A 16,506-nucleotide genomic window follows, 5' to 3' on the forward strand; every position below is an offset into this window, starting at 1 on the left:
TATATGAAAAACATTTATATGTTACTTATATAAACTCCACATCGAATGTTGTTTACATATATTTATTTACTTATCTTCCTACAGTGTAAAGTCAAAGTAGATTGCAGAGCTTCCTGTGTTTGATGGACATAGGCATGCTTGCTGCATGTGCTGATCAACACATTTGCAAAATAAAAGATGCTAATGGAGAGGTGCGAAGGAATTTAAGGTGGCCCTAGATTACGACTTTTTTCATAGGCTTCAGGCATTTTAGTGTTAACAATTTTGAGTATTCCCTTAGTACAGAGTAAAGAAGACATTCTTGTTAGTGCACAATTAACTTGGATATGGAGATTTATATAAAAACAAGTATAACCCATAGCACAACCAAGGAGGGACATTGCTCTCCTGACAGCTCTCTCCACCCCCTGCTAGTGCTTGATTTAACATTGTGATTTGTCTGTTCTGTGACACTGGGTGTCAAATGCCAACCAGAGGCAAACAGTGAAAAGGAGTTAACCAGACAATATTTGGAACAGTTCTTATTGTTCTTGAGAAAAACCAAGGCATCGGATTTAAGATTCACAGAGGAATCCAGTAGATAAATAAGCAGGTACCATTATTGAAAATATACTTCACATGGTGCTATACTATATAGAGCTGTTACATTTCTCAAGGCTGAAGACCATGGTAACTTGTGCATTGTTATAAGATCCCAAGCAACTCCCCTTTTTATTTGACATGCTTCTTAATATGAGGTGCAGCAATTATTGATTCTTTTTGTTTTGGGGGTTAATTAAGTGTAATTCACAGAATCACTATTAGGTCTACTGTACTGTTGCACTGGCTTCACTGGTGGTTGAGGAGCCCTTTTACTGATGTTTGCTTTTTTTTTTCATTATCTCTCATGCATTGCAAGAGATGGATGTCTGAGACAGGTGTTCTGCATATTTATTACCTAACCAAGATATCCTGTACTTAGTAAACCCAAGAGGAGATAATTACAAGTATGTTAAATACATAAGCAGGGATCAAGGGGTCAGAAAGAAAAGGAAAAGATAGCTAAATATACATCAAAGTCTAAGCAGTTCTCAATTTCACTTCAGACTGAGTTGGAAGAGACAGGCGAAGAGACAGATCCACGAAGACCTCATTCTGTAGCATTTGCTCCAGCTGACAAAACTGAGAGTGAAACAGGCAATGAGAATTCGTCGATCTCAGGCAAGATTATGAGATTGAGTTTAGCCTCTTTATCCATGCTGTTAACTACGACCAACACCAATTGTAAGTCAACAGAGTCAACTCAAATAGAATATGTAAATAGAATAAGATGGAAACAAGCTATATGTGCTGAAGGTGTTGATTACCATACTCATGGCCAAATAAGTGATGTAAAGACGATATACACAAGAGAACAGACACAATTGATATCAGAATGAACAGCAGAATAGACTGTTAAAATAATAGTATTAGGTGATCATGTAGAAGAAGTTAAACAAACGTTTATGGCTTGTACTGAAGAAGTTGAACAATTGACATCTACTACTGACAAAAAAACAACTGCAGCAACTACTATAGAATCCGAATGCAAAGTGCTCAGTGATAAACAAGCTGCACTGAAAGACAGATATAGAAGGAACAACATCAGAATCAAAGGTCTCCATGAAAACCATAAATGTCCAAAACCAATGAAATTAATAGCTGAATTATTTTCTTAAATAACTGGAGAGGACACTGAGATCTCAGTGGCTTATTACATAAGTGGCTTGAATGCCTCAAAATGAAGAATTTACAGGTTAAAGAAAACTTGATATCAATCCTTGGACAGAGAGAGGAGATTATATTTGAAAATAACCGCATTCGTATTTTCCAGATTTCTATCCTTTAACACTGGAATTCCTGCAGCCTACGAAAAAGCTCACAATCCCAGCCCACCTTAAATCCTTTCGCACCTCTACCATCAGTATCTTTTGTTTTGTAAATGTGTCGATCAGCACAAGCAGCCTGCTGCGCCATCCCCCACCTTGACGGAGCTCAGCTTACAGGCAAAAAGGTCTGCCAGCTCAAGCGATGCCTCCTTATGTGCGTGTGAGATCTGGAGTTGTATAAAGTAAATAATACAGTATATTGTTATTTGGAATACATGTATTTCATGTGTGTTCTGTGTCTACAAAGATCTGGGTAAGTGCAGGATGAAAGGAAATGCGAGAAATGTAAGAATTGCTGAACACATACCTAAACCAGAAACTTTGTCGATGTTATACTTAAATGACGAGAAGTGTGTAATATGTGAAGACTTTAATCCAAATATCAAATAAACATGTGCACTCTTATTGAAGAATATAACCAAAGAAAAAATAAAGCATTCAATTTACATGTAGCTGTCAATCAACAGGGAATTTACATGTATTCTTGAATGGTGCAGAGGTAAGTACTGCTGTCTTATAACCTGAAGGTCCTGGGTTCGAGACTGGGCACTCCTTGTTTTGAGTAGTGAGCTACTAATATTATCATTATTTCTACAATACAATAAAAATATACATTTGATTTGAGTCTGTAACACCCAGTGTAAATTTTGACTACTTGTAAAAGTTAGCACTTGTTTTTTTATTATTCAGTTTTATTCCCTCAGTGACGTTCATGTAGTACAACAAACTTGCCTCTTCCTCTCTGTGTTGATGGCACTTATCTCCATTCTTTACACAAGAGCAGCGCTGTGGCTGATGCCTGCTCAGAACATCAAACTTTTAGCCAAGCATTAATTATCATCTTTCCAAAGAAAAATAAGGATTTATTACAATGTGCATCATACAGATCTATTTCACTTCAGACTAACTATGATAAGATACTCTCCAAAGATCTAGCTAGTTCATCCACAAACTCTAAATACCTGAGAACATTGGACAAGGTTGATTTAGACTACCTATTTACCGCATTGCACAAATTTGGGTTTGGCCCAAATATAAGTGCGTAGATAAAACTACTTTATACTAGTCCATAAGCCTCTGTTTGTATGAACAACATTATTTCAAACTACTTCAAGTTAGAATGTGGAACTCGACAACTGTGTCCCCTATCACCATTGACTTTTGCAATTGCCACTGAGCCATTGGCCATTCACATTCAAAATTCATTAGAGATAAAGGAGATTACCAGAGAAGGACTTGAACAGAAAATATCACTTTATGCAGATGACATGATACTGTATATATCAGACCCAAAAACGTCTGTATTAGTAGTCCTAAATGCACTAGCAAAATTTCAAAAGATATCTGGACTCAAAATTAATTTGAATAGGAGTGTGCTTTTTCCAGTAAACTCTCTAGCACACAATATTAGACTGTACACATACCCATTAACTTAAGTAGATCAGTTTAAATACCAAGGAGTAAACATCACAAGCAAATATAAAAATCTTTTCCAACAAAAGTTTGCTATCAGCACTGAAAGAAATTAAAGAAGATGTGGACAGATGGTCTACCCTCCATCGCACATTAGCAGGGAGAATCAGCATTGTCAAGATGAACATCCTTCCCAAGCTTCTTTTTGTATTTCAGAGAATCCCCATATACATTAACAAAATGTTCTTTATGAAATAAGACTCAATTATAACCTAATTTATTTGGAATTCAAAAAATCCAGACATTCAAAGAGTAATTCTGCAAAGAAGCAGAAGGTGGCATGGCACTACATTACTTTCAATTACATTACTGGGCGGCAAATATATAGGATATAAACATCTGGAAATTGACACAAATTAACGAATATACACAAACCTGGTCTGCAACAGAAATAAAATTTTGCTGCAGTTCTTTATATACCCTGGTTTGTGCCCCAGTAAATACAAATTATTGTCCATATATTAATAATCCAGCTGTCCATCAATCACTCAGAATATGGAACCAATGCAGGAAACACTTTAACACAATAATGGTACCTCACTCCCAGATAAACAAGGCTTTAGGTGGGAGAGCGACTTTTGCCGTTTCTGTGGTGGTGGGAGAATGGAATAGTAGGCCACTTGCTGCTTGCACTTATCGACACATTTACAACACAAAAGATGCTGACGGAGAGGTGCAAATGGATTTAAGGTGGGTCGGGTTTATGAGTTTTTTCATAGGCTTTGGTAATTCTAGTGTTAAGGCAGGGAAGCTTTTATTTGTTGCACTTCTACATGATAATCTCCTTTTTCTAATCATCTAACCATCTCAAACCTACAGAGTGTTTACTGTTTGGGAAATGTCCAGAATTAAAACACTTAGAGAATTGTATATAGATAATGTCTTTGCATCTTATGAACAATTGTGTTTCTTACGGTGGCCCGGAGGGGCAAAGCGTGAAAAAAACACACACAATAAACATTAACAAAAAACACATAAAACAAATTAACAAAAACACACACAACAAATTAATAAAAAACACATAAAACAAATTAACATGAAACACATAGAACAAATTAACATGAAACACAGAACAAATGAACAAAAACACACACAACAAATTAATAAAAAACACATAAAACAAATTAACATGAAACACATAGAACAAATTAAAAAGAAAACGGAAGTGGACTCTCAAAACGGAAATGACATAGTTTTAATGAAGAGAAAAGGAGAAGGGAGCTAGAACTTTATACACCCATTCAATCCATTTTGTTATTTCGCTATTTTACACTACTGTACTGTGTAATGTAATATGTTTTGTCCGTTTTGTGGCGTTTCCATAGTTCAGCAGGCATTATTTTGCCAGAGCTGTGGAAAATCTGTAACTTTTCTGCCCCAAGAATTAAAAGACGCTGTTGGGTCTTCAGTGGAAAAATTAGAAACAACCCACAGAGGCAAGTATCAAGCCAGGGAGTGTCGTTTGCATAAACTTTATTGCGGTTTCTTAATCAACATTCTCTTTGACTCTGATTAAATGCAGAGACAGGGACAACCCTACAGGAGTTCCTGAGATTTCGAAGCTTAAAACAAAGTGAGCGGCTTCAGACATCAGTTAAGCGAAGAATTACTAAAAATGTTCAGGTACGTTTGCAGTTCTACTGTTGACATTGTGGTGTGACTATTCAGCAGCAGTGATTTTCACAAATTAATTTATGAAGAATTTTGTATTTTTTATACAATTAAAAAAAAAGAAATTATCACAATGTTTCTTTGTTAGTCAGATTTTCGTGGACGGCATGAAGTGAGTGTTTGTTAGGGAGATAAAAACTTATTTGTAAAATGATGGCAGTGGGACTCAGGCAGGTGGAAATTGTGACTTCTTATCGAGATTATTTTAACGGCACACTAAGCCAGTGTTTCTGACCCATTGGTCATTTCACCGACTGACTTGATTTACACTATAATGTCTTCACAATTCCACCCCATTTTAACCGGCGGTACCAACAGCATTGCGCGATTATTTTTCCCGTTTATATTCGCGCGAATTTGACTAATTTGATTTATACGTGTGGGTCATCAATGAACATCTAAGTAAAACTGGGTCATAAGGCCATAAAGGTTGAGAACCACTGCTTTAATGCTTCCACGGTTTTACACTGCAGGTCCAGTTAAACTTCCAGACACACACTTGGAGCTAGGAGCGACATGTCAGCCTCTCCATTTCAGTCGAGATAGTAATTGAAATTTCGAATCATAACATTTTACATATTTTGGAATTCAAATCTGTAATAGCAGCGTTACAGCACACGGCTTTATTTTTTTATTACGTGACTGAAGTTAGCCGCTCATTCGAAGCTACTTACTCGACAGGCCTTGCAGAGCAGCTGCTCGCTGCTTTGACGAAAAAGTACTTTTGTAACAGTGATGTAAGCGACATTTCTGTGTTACACAGATAATTTTTATACGTGTCAAAAAAAAAAAAACGAACTGAAAGTTCTTTTTCATATAGCGCAGTTCTTACTTTACTGTTTGACCAGGACAAATACTACAATAGTAAAAATGTCAGCACTATCCTGATCAGAAAATTTTACCAGTTTAACATTGACCTGACCTTGAAATCTCAGGTCTTAGTGACCATTAAAACGAAATGCATATTCAAGCTGTCTACTCAGAGTTACACTTGAGACCTGTTTATTATCTCTGATGGGAGGTCTTAGTTGAAAACAATTTATCTTTACAAAAAGAAACTTCAAAAAGCCTATATACCTGATCAACAGTATTAATTTAACAAATGTGTGCTCTGTATTTACACCCATGAGAAATAAATTATATCCATTCCCAAAAAGTTTATCTTTTTATATTAACAGTGGGATAGTTGAATAAGATGTGTACAATAAAACTGCATTTTTATCCATAAATAATGTGTGGAGTTGTGCGTGATGTCTTGTAATAATGGAGCATATAAAGCCTGATTTAGGATTTTGTAATATGTGATGTACTTTCTGGGGCTTGTCCAAAACTTACAAGGTTCTACAGGTTTTGCTTAAGTGTGACACATAATCAAATAATTCCTCAGCACTTAGTTTTAAAAGTTTTAATAAGATTCAAAGCTAAACAGTTCACACAAAAATAAAGTTAAAAATGATTACAAGGAAAGGGGAAGTTGTGTATAACTTATATATACACACACACACACATATATACATATACACACACACACACACACATATATATATATATATATATATATATATATATATATGTATATATGTATATATGTGTGTGTGTATATATATATATATATATATATATATATATATATATATATATATATATATATATATATATGTGTGTGTGTGTGTATATATATGAGGGACATACAAAATGTTTCCACACTTTTTTTTTTATCTCCATTTATTACGAATTTCCAAAACAAATGACATCACTTTTCTACACAGTCACCTTTTCCCAGCATCATACCAACTTTTTAATGCTCAATTCCTCCTCCTCCCACCTTCACCGTTACCAACGAAAATATAAAAGTGCAGAAACTTTTTGAACTTCCCTTGTATAAAGTTCATTTAAGACTCGCATATCCTGTTTTTTGTAAGCTAATGTGAGAGTCCATGCCTCTGTCAGAGAAGCTATTTCCTAACTGCCTAATTAACAATCACAGAAATAGCTAAGAAAGGCCTATTACATTTTAGCTTATGGGTGGTGAAAGATTATACCATCCTGTAAGTAACTGTGAAATTTGTATTCAATTCAAATTAAGCAAACATTTGTGTGAATTTTAACATTAACATTAACTTTCTGAGATTGGTTCTCACATGTACATTATTCTAAAACTATGGGGGGGGGGGGAGAGTAAAGCATTACAAATTAAGTATTAAAGTTTAGCATAAATATTTTACTTATATTTTTATAAATATGTAAAAAAAATTCTGTTTCAGGTCAATGTGGGTATTATGAGTGTCCATGATAAAATACTTAAAAAGGAAAGAGGAAAAACATTGCCATTAGTGATTTCATCAGAAAGTTCTGCACAACAGCTGCTTGAGGCAGCAGAAGTAAAGCTTAAGACATTTCATCATCTTCCCCATATTTCATATGTTATTCTCCATTCTGATGGATTAGAAGTGGATAAAGTTCCTGGATCTGAAGAGAATTTTACTATTCAATCATTCAAAGATGCAATTGGAAAGCCCTTCAACAGGTTAACATTTTTTATCTGTGCAGAGAAAGACTACAAAACACTCCGTAAGTAAAAAATAGTGCAATGCCAATAAAAGAGTCAAATAATAATATTAATGACTTTATACATGTGCATAATTTCAGAAAATCAAGTTGAAATATCAGAAAAGATGATTTAATTTAACTTTGTACAAATTAAGTACAATTTATGTAATTAATATATTGCTGATTAGTCATTGACTATGAACTATTTAATTTTGAAGGTCAAGGGGATGAGACTGACAATGAAGTTATTATTCATCCAAGATGGAGCATGAATAGAGACAACTTAGAAGACACCTTGGTACATTTTGTAATAATATTCTCTACGTGTTTATTAATCTTGTGTGTCCATCCATCCTTCCCTTCATTACATAACATGTTCATCTATTTCAGGGTTGTGGGTAGCATTTGAAGCAAGGTGGTAATGAGGTGCTAAAACCTAAAGCTGCACATTTTTAGTCTGTACAAATCATTAAATAGAAATAATGGAGAGCATTTTTTCTATCTGTTGTAGCCATTATGTCATAGTTCACCAAGAGAGGAATCTAAGCCTGACCAACAAAAGGTAATATAGGAATCTTGTGTTTTAACTTGTTTGTCATTGTTTGTACACCTCTTCACAGTAATAATAATAATAATATCAATTTTGTATATTTATATAGCATTTAACATAAACATTTAACATAAACCACTGGATGATGCAACAGCAGCCATTTTTACACCAGCATGCTCACCACACATTAGCTGTTAGGTAGTGAAAGGGTGAAAGAGATAGACAATTAGAGATGGGAGATAATTAGGGGAGCAGAATGGCCAGGCTGTGGTGGACAATTTAACCAGAACATCAGGGAACATCCTGCTCTTTTTTGAAAGATGCCCAGAGATCTTGACTGAGCACAGAGTCAGGACTTCGGTTTTATGTCTCATCCAAAGGACAATGCCATTTTTACAGCACAGTGTCCCTGTCATTGCACTGGAGAATTGGGATCCACACACAGACCACAGGATAAGCGCCCCATGCTGGCCTCACTAACACCTCTTCCAGCAGCAACTCCAACTTTTTGCTGGTGGTCTCCCATCCAAGTACTGTCAGGGCCTGAACATGCTGAGCTTCCAGTGGATGACCTGTTCTGAAGTACAAATGGTATGGCCTTTGCTCATCCTTGAAAAAGGTCCCAATGACACTCTCATACATTCAGTTAATAAATCCCCCAAAACACATATTTTGTTATTTTTTTTAAGTTGCAGTAGACAATGGTAAGGTGTAAAACACTTTGAGTAAATGTTTTAAACTTATGTTTCTTGAAGCTTGACTGTATTTGTACCTCAGATTTCAGTAGTAGTAAATGTGTTACCAAAATAAAGCAAAAACACTGAATTCTACAAATAAATGTAGTTATGTTCTGAGAATCAAATATTAATTTTTCCTCTTTAGATTTCAGTCCCAATTAGTGAAAAGCAATTAGACAAATGCACCACAGAAACATCGACAAGTTCATCATACCTGACTGGGTCACAGTGCTACAGGTTAGACCATAAAAATTAAACTTTCATAATTTTGTGTTTCATTATTGATTTTTCTCCCTGTTAACTGAAATATCTGTAATGCATAATTATTACCATAACACAGCAACTACATAGACTTTTATTCACCCATTGTCATTGAGGACAAGGAAAGCTCCTCTGAAGAAGAGTCTGAAAACATAGTAAGGTAGGAGACAAATTATTTTCTGTTTCTTTTTTCCAGTGATACTTTATAAATGCCATAAGCCATCACCCTTTCTTGTTTCATGAAACTGTTGTAAACTGACGTATGTGTAAATCAGCTGTCACAGGTTTTAATTTGGGAATGGCAATTTGACACCACAATGAAAATTCTTTCTTGTTGGATATCCATCCATCCATCCATTATCCAACCCGCTAGATCCTAACTACAGGGTCACGGGGGTCTGCTGGAGCCAATCCCAGCCAACACAGGACGCAAGGCAGGAAACAAACCCTGGGCAGGGTGCCAGCCCACCGCAGGGCACACATACACACTCACACACCAAGCACACACTAGGGACAATTTAGGATCACCAGTGCACCTAAACTGCATGTCTTTGGACTGTGGGAGGAACCCACACAGACATGGGAAGAACATGCAAACTCCACGTAGGGAGGACCCGGGAAGCAAACCCAGGTCTCCTTACTGTGAGGCAGCAGTGCTACCCACTGCGCCACTGTGCTGCCATCTTGTTGGATAGTATTTTTCAATATTAATCACAAGCAGTTGTCCACACGTGCATGATTGTTCTAGGCTGATGAATGTATTAGTAAATGCAACCCATAATTGTACTTTTTTTTTTTTTATTAAAGTATTAAAGATCCATCAGTTGATGTGAAAGCAATTTTGACTGATCTGGCCATGCAAATACTACCTAATAAAGTTTCAAGATTCAATATCAACAGAGGAGATCTTTGGGAAGGAGCCCTGCGTGGATTTAAGAGACAGTCCTATGATCCGACTTACACAGTGCTGGTGAAATTTACAGATGATTATGGTGTAAATGAAGATGGAATTGATGCAGGTGGCCCAAAAAGGGAATTTCTACAGTTGTTGATGTGTCACTTAAAAGGACACAGTTTACTTGAAGGGAAAGAGAATGAGAAATTTTTGCGATGTGACAGTACAGGCAGGTACAATTTATTTACTGGGTAACCCTTACTAATGAAGCATGATACTCCAAATATAAACTGCTGTACTCAGTTTGAGGATTTGTCATAGTCATTTATTGTAGTTTTAAAAATGTAATTAATCATTTGTCATTTGCTTGTGGCTATTCAGTTACTGTTTAAAATGTATTCAGTGAGTTATACAATCTATGTTTGAAACTTTTGTGAAACACAGTTTTGTTTCAAATGTATGTCTAATTTAATATAGATTCTCTGTGCACCTACAGTACTTCCATACATTACTTGCAATAACCATTTACTGAGGAAAAAGTGTAACATACTAACTTACTCCCTCTCTCTTCACTTAATTCCCAAACTACTCTGAATTGGCCCTTTTTTCAATCCAGAGAAGCAGTAGGCCTCGTAGTCAAGTGTTAGACTTTCATTGAGTACCCATAACTCCTACTCAAAAGTCAATGATGGAGATGTAAACTGGTAAGATGGCCAATTAGAAGATTTCACAAAGATCTAACTTCCTTTTTACAACACCATCATTTGTAAGAATGATTTCTAAATCATGCAGTCACCTCGCCTTACATATGAACAAGAGCCCAGGATGTCTAAACGTTTCCACGTGCGTCATGCAAAGAGCAAGTCACTCCATTCTGGAAAATGAACCACAGCCTCAGATTAGAAGGTTCTATTTCTTAATTGTTATTATGTATGTTATGCCAAAAAAGAGAAGGGCACATTCTGAGAAACAGAGTTCCAAAAGGACCAGGATATAAATTAAATAATCTAAATCTTAAAGGAGTTGAGGTTAAAGCCAGGAAAGCAACTAATCAAATTACTAAAGCCCAATACACAATCCAGAAGCCTAGTCAGTAAATCAGCAAAGGTTCTGAGTCTTATATAACAAAAAAAAAAAAACTTTTTACATGCACACATTTTCATTTGACTATGCAGAAACTTGTACACTCGCTGATCAGCACTACTGCAAACTTGTGATGGTGGTAGTATGACAGTGAAAATGATAATACAGCCACAATCACATGGTAAATTTAAAAATGGCAGATTGTGTATCTAAAAATATACAAAGTGACAGCATTTTGACATCACAAAGTAACAAAAAAGGCAATATCAAAACAAAAATAAAAATACAGAACAATAGCATCAATGGATGCTACACCAATATGCTAGAATGTAACACTAAGACATAAACCACTGTAGCGTGTGCTAGAGATCAAAGTCAAGAAGACAACATGATCTTCAAACAGTGCAGATGCAATACTCAGTTGCCCAAATTCAATACTGTGCAATCCCATCCATAAAATTTGCAAGCAAGAGGTGAGTCAAGACCTTTTAAAACAACTTGGTGACCCTCACCTTGATGTGATGGAACATACCCCTGAAACCTTGAGGACACTTTCACCCACTGCAGGAACGAGATATGGAGGTGGTGTTTGCTGGTGAGTGCCTCTAGATAGTAAGGGATGACAGATAGGGCTTAGGTGCAATGGAAGTTGCCTGACAAGCAAGTGTGAGACAAATGTAGACATAAATAATGTAAGTAATTCTATTGACTTTCAAAAGCCCCAATTTCTAGGTCTTCCATTAACAAATATCCCAGTTATGCCTGACATTCTGGTCTTAACAGCACTGCAAATATTAGAATGATATGCAATAACAAGGGCGATGGAGGGGAGCATTACATCTTTCTCTTGACCCTTTCTAGAAAGTGTCATGCCTGTTGTACCAGACTCATATAAACTTGTATTTACCTTATGTATACCTCATATTAACACGGCCAATCTTGGTTATGAAAATACTTCTTCATCACCTTATTGTTCCAACCTCATAAATTCTTTTAAGTCAGTCCTGATGAGGCAAAGACAGGATAAAGGAATTTTGTATTGTTGTAGTGAAATTGTACAGTGAAATTCTTACTTGCATGTCCACACAACATGCAACAAGTTGCCACTCTCAGGTGCTATGATAAACAAGAATGTTACATAACTTCAACATTTTACAGAAACACACAAATCAGCTAACCCCTTGTATATACAGTAGAGGGTGAGTAGACAATGGAAGGATGCAGGAATATACCACACAAGAAAAATCGATGGACACCTGCTCTTGTATTATATATTAATTGGGTTTTTCTTTGAGCGTGTGTGTGTTTAATTTCAAAGGTAGTTACAAAATAGATGGTAAAACCATTTTGTCTACTTTTAGGACTTGCCAAGGATGAGTATTACATCATTGGAAGAATAATTGCTGTGTCACTTGTCCATGGTGGCCCTGCTCCACACTTTTTCTCCAGACATTTTCTAGAATACATCTGTGGTAAAACAGATGTTTCACCATCTATTCAAGATGTCACAGATCCAGACATTCAGAATGTGCTTCAGGAGGTAAGAGTTTTAATTTAATTTGATTAATAAATTGTCATTATATCAGTAATGGAAATTTTGTAAAACTATTGTTTACAAATGGAGTTTAATGGAGTGTACTTTTTAAAAACAGATAGTGTCATCCACATCTTTGTCAATCCTGAGAGACATCATGGCAAAACACAGCACAGTGCTCCTTTTGGCTGGATGTCTTCATAGCATAAAAGACATCGGAGAGAGAGAAAGTGTTGTGCAAGATTTTTTAAAATGGTACCTCTTTTCAAGAAATGCTGCATGCATTGAAAGGTACATACACCATAAAATTAAGTAAATATCCTGAGCGGTTTTTGATTCTCTAAAATGGGCAGATACATTTACTGTATATTGTATGAAACATGACAGTGACAACTATTTTTTTAATATATTCAAAGATGGATTGTCAACCCTCAATGTGCTTCAGAAAATTATAGAAAGTCCATCAGCGTTTGAACCTTATTTGTGCTTCAGTACTCAAAGTCTCAGCTCTGAGCTCATTGAAAGCATCTTCAGAGTTGAATTTAGTGTGGCGGGTAGCAACAAGAGACGCGAAGAAGGAAGGATAGCATCTTACTGGGCAGATTATCTGCTAGATATTGAAGGTGCCAAACAGTGATTTTCTATTCTTATACAAAGGCATAGAAAGATATGTTTATTGTGCTACATATTAAAGTTATCTAATTTTAATAACTCAAATTGTGCAGATTTTAATTTGAAGGAATTTATGCACCATAGATTAAAGAGCAAACAAATTCATAAATAAACTTTTCTTAGATGTTTTCAAAAAAATTATATCTATTATTGTAGTACTTGATGGTTTCAGAAGTAACTACTATCATAATTGGCAATAAAATTGTGTAAGAAGTAGTAAATATATTGTCTTAACATCAGAACTAGTGTATTGTTCAGTGTACTGTTCAGTCATAATTAGGCATGTTTTTGTTCTCTGTTTAAATAAATACTTAAATCAAAAGTGATTTTAAAAAGCTGCTTTTTACTCAGTGTTATATGTAGTTATCACAGAAAAGAATTTCAATCTCATGTTTCTATGGAGAAAAAAGGTAAGGAAATTGCTGCTAAAATAGGAGTCAAATGGATTAATGCTGACCAACAGCAAACAATATCAAAACATAAAAACTCAAATTATTTGTGAAATTATAATTTTTGGTTAGAATATTTCTTTAACCTACCTTGATGTTACATCATTAAAAGATATTTCTGTTGTGTTCCCTTTGTCCTCCTAAGGTAACATCTCGTCTACAGATCCAACTTTAGAAGATATTGTCATGTTTGCAACAGGACTGAAGATGATTCCACCACTGGGATTTGAGCCAAGGCCAACAATAAAATTCCTGCATGATAATTCCCTGTTTCCAACTGCCAACACTTGCAGCAATACATTATGCTTGCCACTACATTCATCATATGACAGTTTCAAATTTCATATTAGCTTTGGAATTTTGAATTCTCCAGGCTTTGGGCTTTATTGATCAACAATTTGTTTATCTTTAAATGCAAAATGCTGTTTAATTGAAAGGCAATTTATTGATGTTGGCTGACTGTTTTATTAATAAGGTTGACAATATAAATGAAGTATTTTGCACATACAAAGTATACATTGTTCCAAGCTATTGTTACTGCTGGTGGTTTACAGATTGAAGTTCTTCAGTCAAAATTTCTGTACTTTATGGCAAGCCAAATTAACATTTAGTGATATCTCAAAATGAATTACAGATATCTAAAAATGCATCTATTTTAAGAAATCTAAAAAGCATTTTATGATATTTCAAATAGATTTCAAGATATCTTGAAATGATGTGCTGTACATTTTGAAATATGTGAAATGCATTTTAAGATATTTTAAATGCAATTCGAGATATCTCAAAATCATTTCCTGTAAAACTGCCTATTCTTTCAATGGGACTTCCTGTCTATTTTAAGATATCTCAAAATGTATTTGAGATATTTTAAAATGTGCAGGAAGTTATGTTGAGATATCTGAAAATACATTTTCAGATATCTCAACATCACTTCCTGCTCATTTCAAGATATCTCAAATACATTTTAAGATATCTTGTAATAAACAAGAAGTTCCATTGAAATAATAGGCAGTTTTACAAGAAATGATTTTGAGTTATCTTGAAATGCATTTAAAATATCTTAAAATGCACAAAAGTCAATTTAAGATATCTGAAAATTATCTGACACAATTATTTTGAGATATTTGAAAATGTATTTGAGATATCTTGAAATGCATTTGAGATATCTCAAAATGTATTGCACATACCTTAAAATGTGAAGGAAATTATTTTAAGATATCTTAAAGTGAGTTTCAGATATTTTAAAAAGTAAATTACATTTTAAGATATCTGAAACTCATTTTGAGATATCTCTAAATGTTAATTTGGATTGCCATAGTACTTTTTTGCACAAGTTAACAAAACTGATCTAAGTGTTTTTTAACTTATACATGTTTTGCTTTTTTTGAAAGCTTGCATCTGCTGTATTGCTGTTATCAAACATTTGCCTTTTCCTTCAATTTAAAGAATAAATCAAGGGCATCTTCCCAGACTTGTGGTGTTTGAAGGTCATATTGTTCTTTCACATATGTGAGGTAATCTTGTATATCTTCATCTCCACAAAGACCAACAGTTTCACATTGGTCCCTCAGGTCCTGAAGCTGCTGCTGTGCAACGTGAAAACCACAATCCCTTGACCAAAACCTATAATATAGGAATATAAACATTCAATGGCAAAATTAAATCTTTGCTTAAAAATATGATATGTACTTAAACTGATACTAAAAAAATAAATTAGGACCAGTACCTTCATTTGCTCAGTGGACAAGAAAGCTTTAAAGTTGCTAAATATCCCAATATATGGAAATGATCAGAACATGTTTGGTAAATGTTGATAAATGACACAATAACTACAAATGTTGCCAACTTTCTTGTTAAAAAAACAAAGTTTGAATGTGCATAGTCTGTATAAACAACAGCATAAATTATTATGCTATAAAACCAAAAAGGTGTGTATTTGTTTAAAACAGAATATATAGATACAATTTAAAGAACCACAATAAGGCAGGAACAATCCGTGTACATGGCGTCAGTCCATCACAGGCAAGCAAATCTTTTCCTACAAACGCAGAATCGAGGTTCGTCAGTGAGGGGTTTAATCAAATCTGTGTGTCGTTAAGCAGACTTAATATGAAACCCCTCACATTGCAAAGTGCCAGTGTCAAATGAACTCTCACATTATTTAAGTAACCGTTTAAGACTTAATAAACCTAAAATGTTTGTATTCCACTATTCTACTGACCTTCTTTGATCGAGGGCTATGCTATAGAGTACTGTGAAAGGCTGCATTGTTTGATCCACTTTAGAGACACAGAAAACAGACAGGCGTGACTAGATGCTTGTAGCGGTTTATTATTGCAGCCGCAAAAAAAGTTCCAGTTTTCATTTTTATTCTCTTCCGTTCTCCCAGATCCCTCAAGCAGCTAACCACTGCAGAAAGCGCCAAAGCAACGTTAAATCAAGCGGCATCCCTGATGGACATTCAAACAATAAACTTGAAAATATATAATCACTACATGATTCTATACGCTATTGGCTGTCAGTGCATTGCAAGTTCTGGTAACTGAACGGCTTACTGAGGAAGGTCTCATTCCTAGTGAATTTCATAATATTGTAAAACGAACAGGCCGATTCTCACACACATTCACGCGTGTAACTCATTTCGAGAAAGCCAGTGAGAGTCTAGAAATGCTATTCTCACGAGTGTAACTGCCTTCTCACCGATAAAAGGTGTTCGAGAAACCG

The 16,506-nt window shown here is 35.1% G+C and overlaps 1 long non-coding RNA gene across 1 annotated transcript; it reads left to right on the forward strand.

Moving 5' to 3' along the window:
• Positions 1–7,529: 7,529 nt before the first annotated feature.
• Positions 7,530–9,117, forward strand: LOC127529550 (uncharacterized). The gene is made up of 4 exons (XR_007936172.1): positions 7,530–7,622; positions 7,820–7,899; positions 8,113–8,163; positions 9,034–9,117. It is a non-coding gene; the product is annotated as an uncharacterized LOC127529550 (long non-coding RNA).
• Positions 9,118–16,506: the final 7,389 nt, after the last annotated feature.

The sequence above is a fragment of the Erpetoichthys calabaricus genome, chromosome 1 (genome assembly GCF_900747795.2).
Source record: "Erpetoichthys calabaricus chromosome 1, fErpCal1.3, whole genome shotgun sequence".
Classification (NCBI taxonomy): domain Eukaryota; kingdom Metazoa; phylum Chordata; class Cladistia; order Polypteriformes; family Polypteridae; genus Erpetoichthys; species Erpetoichthys calabaricus.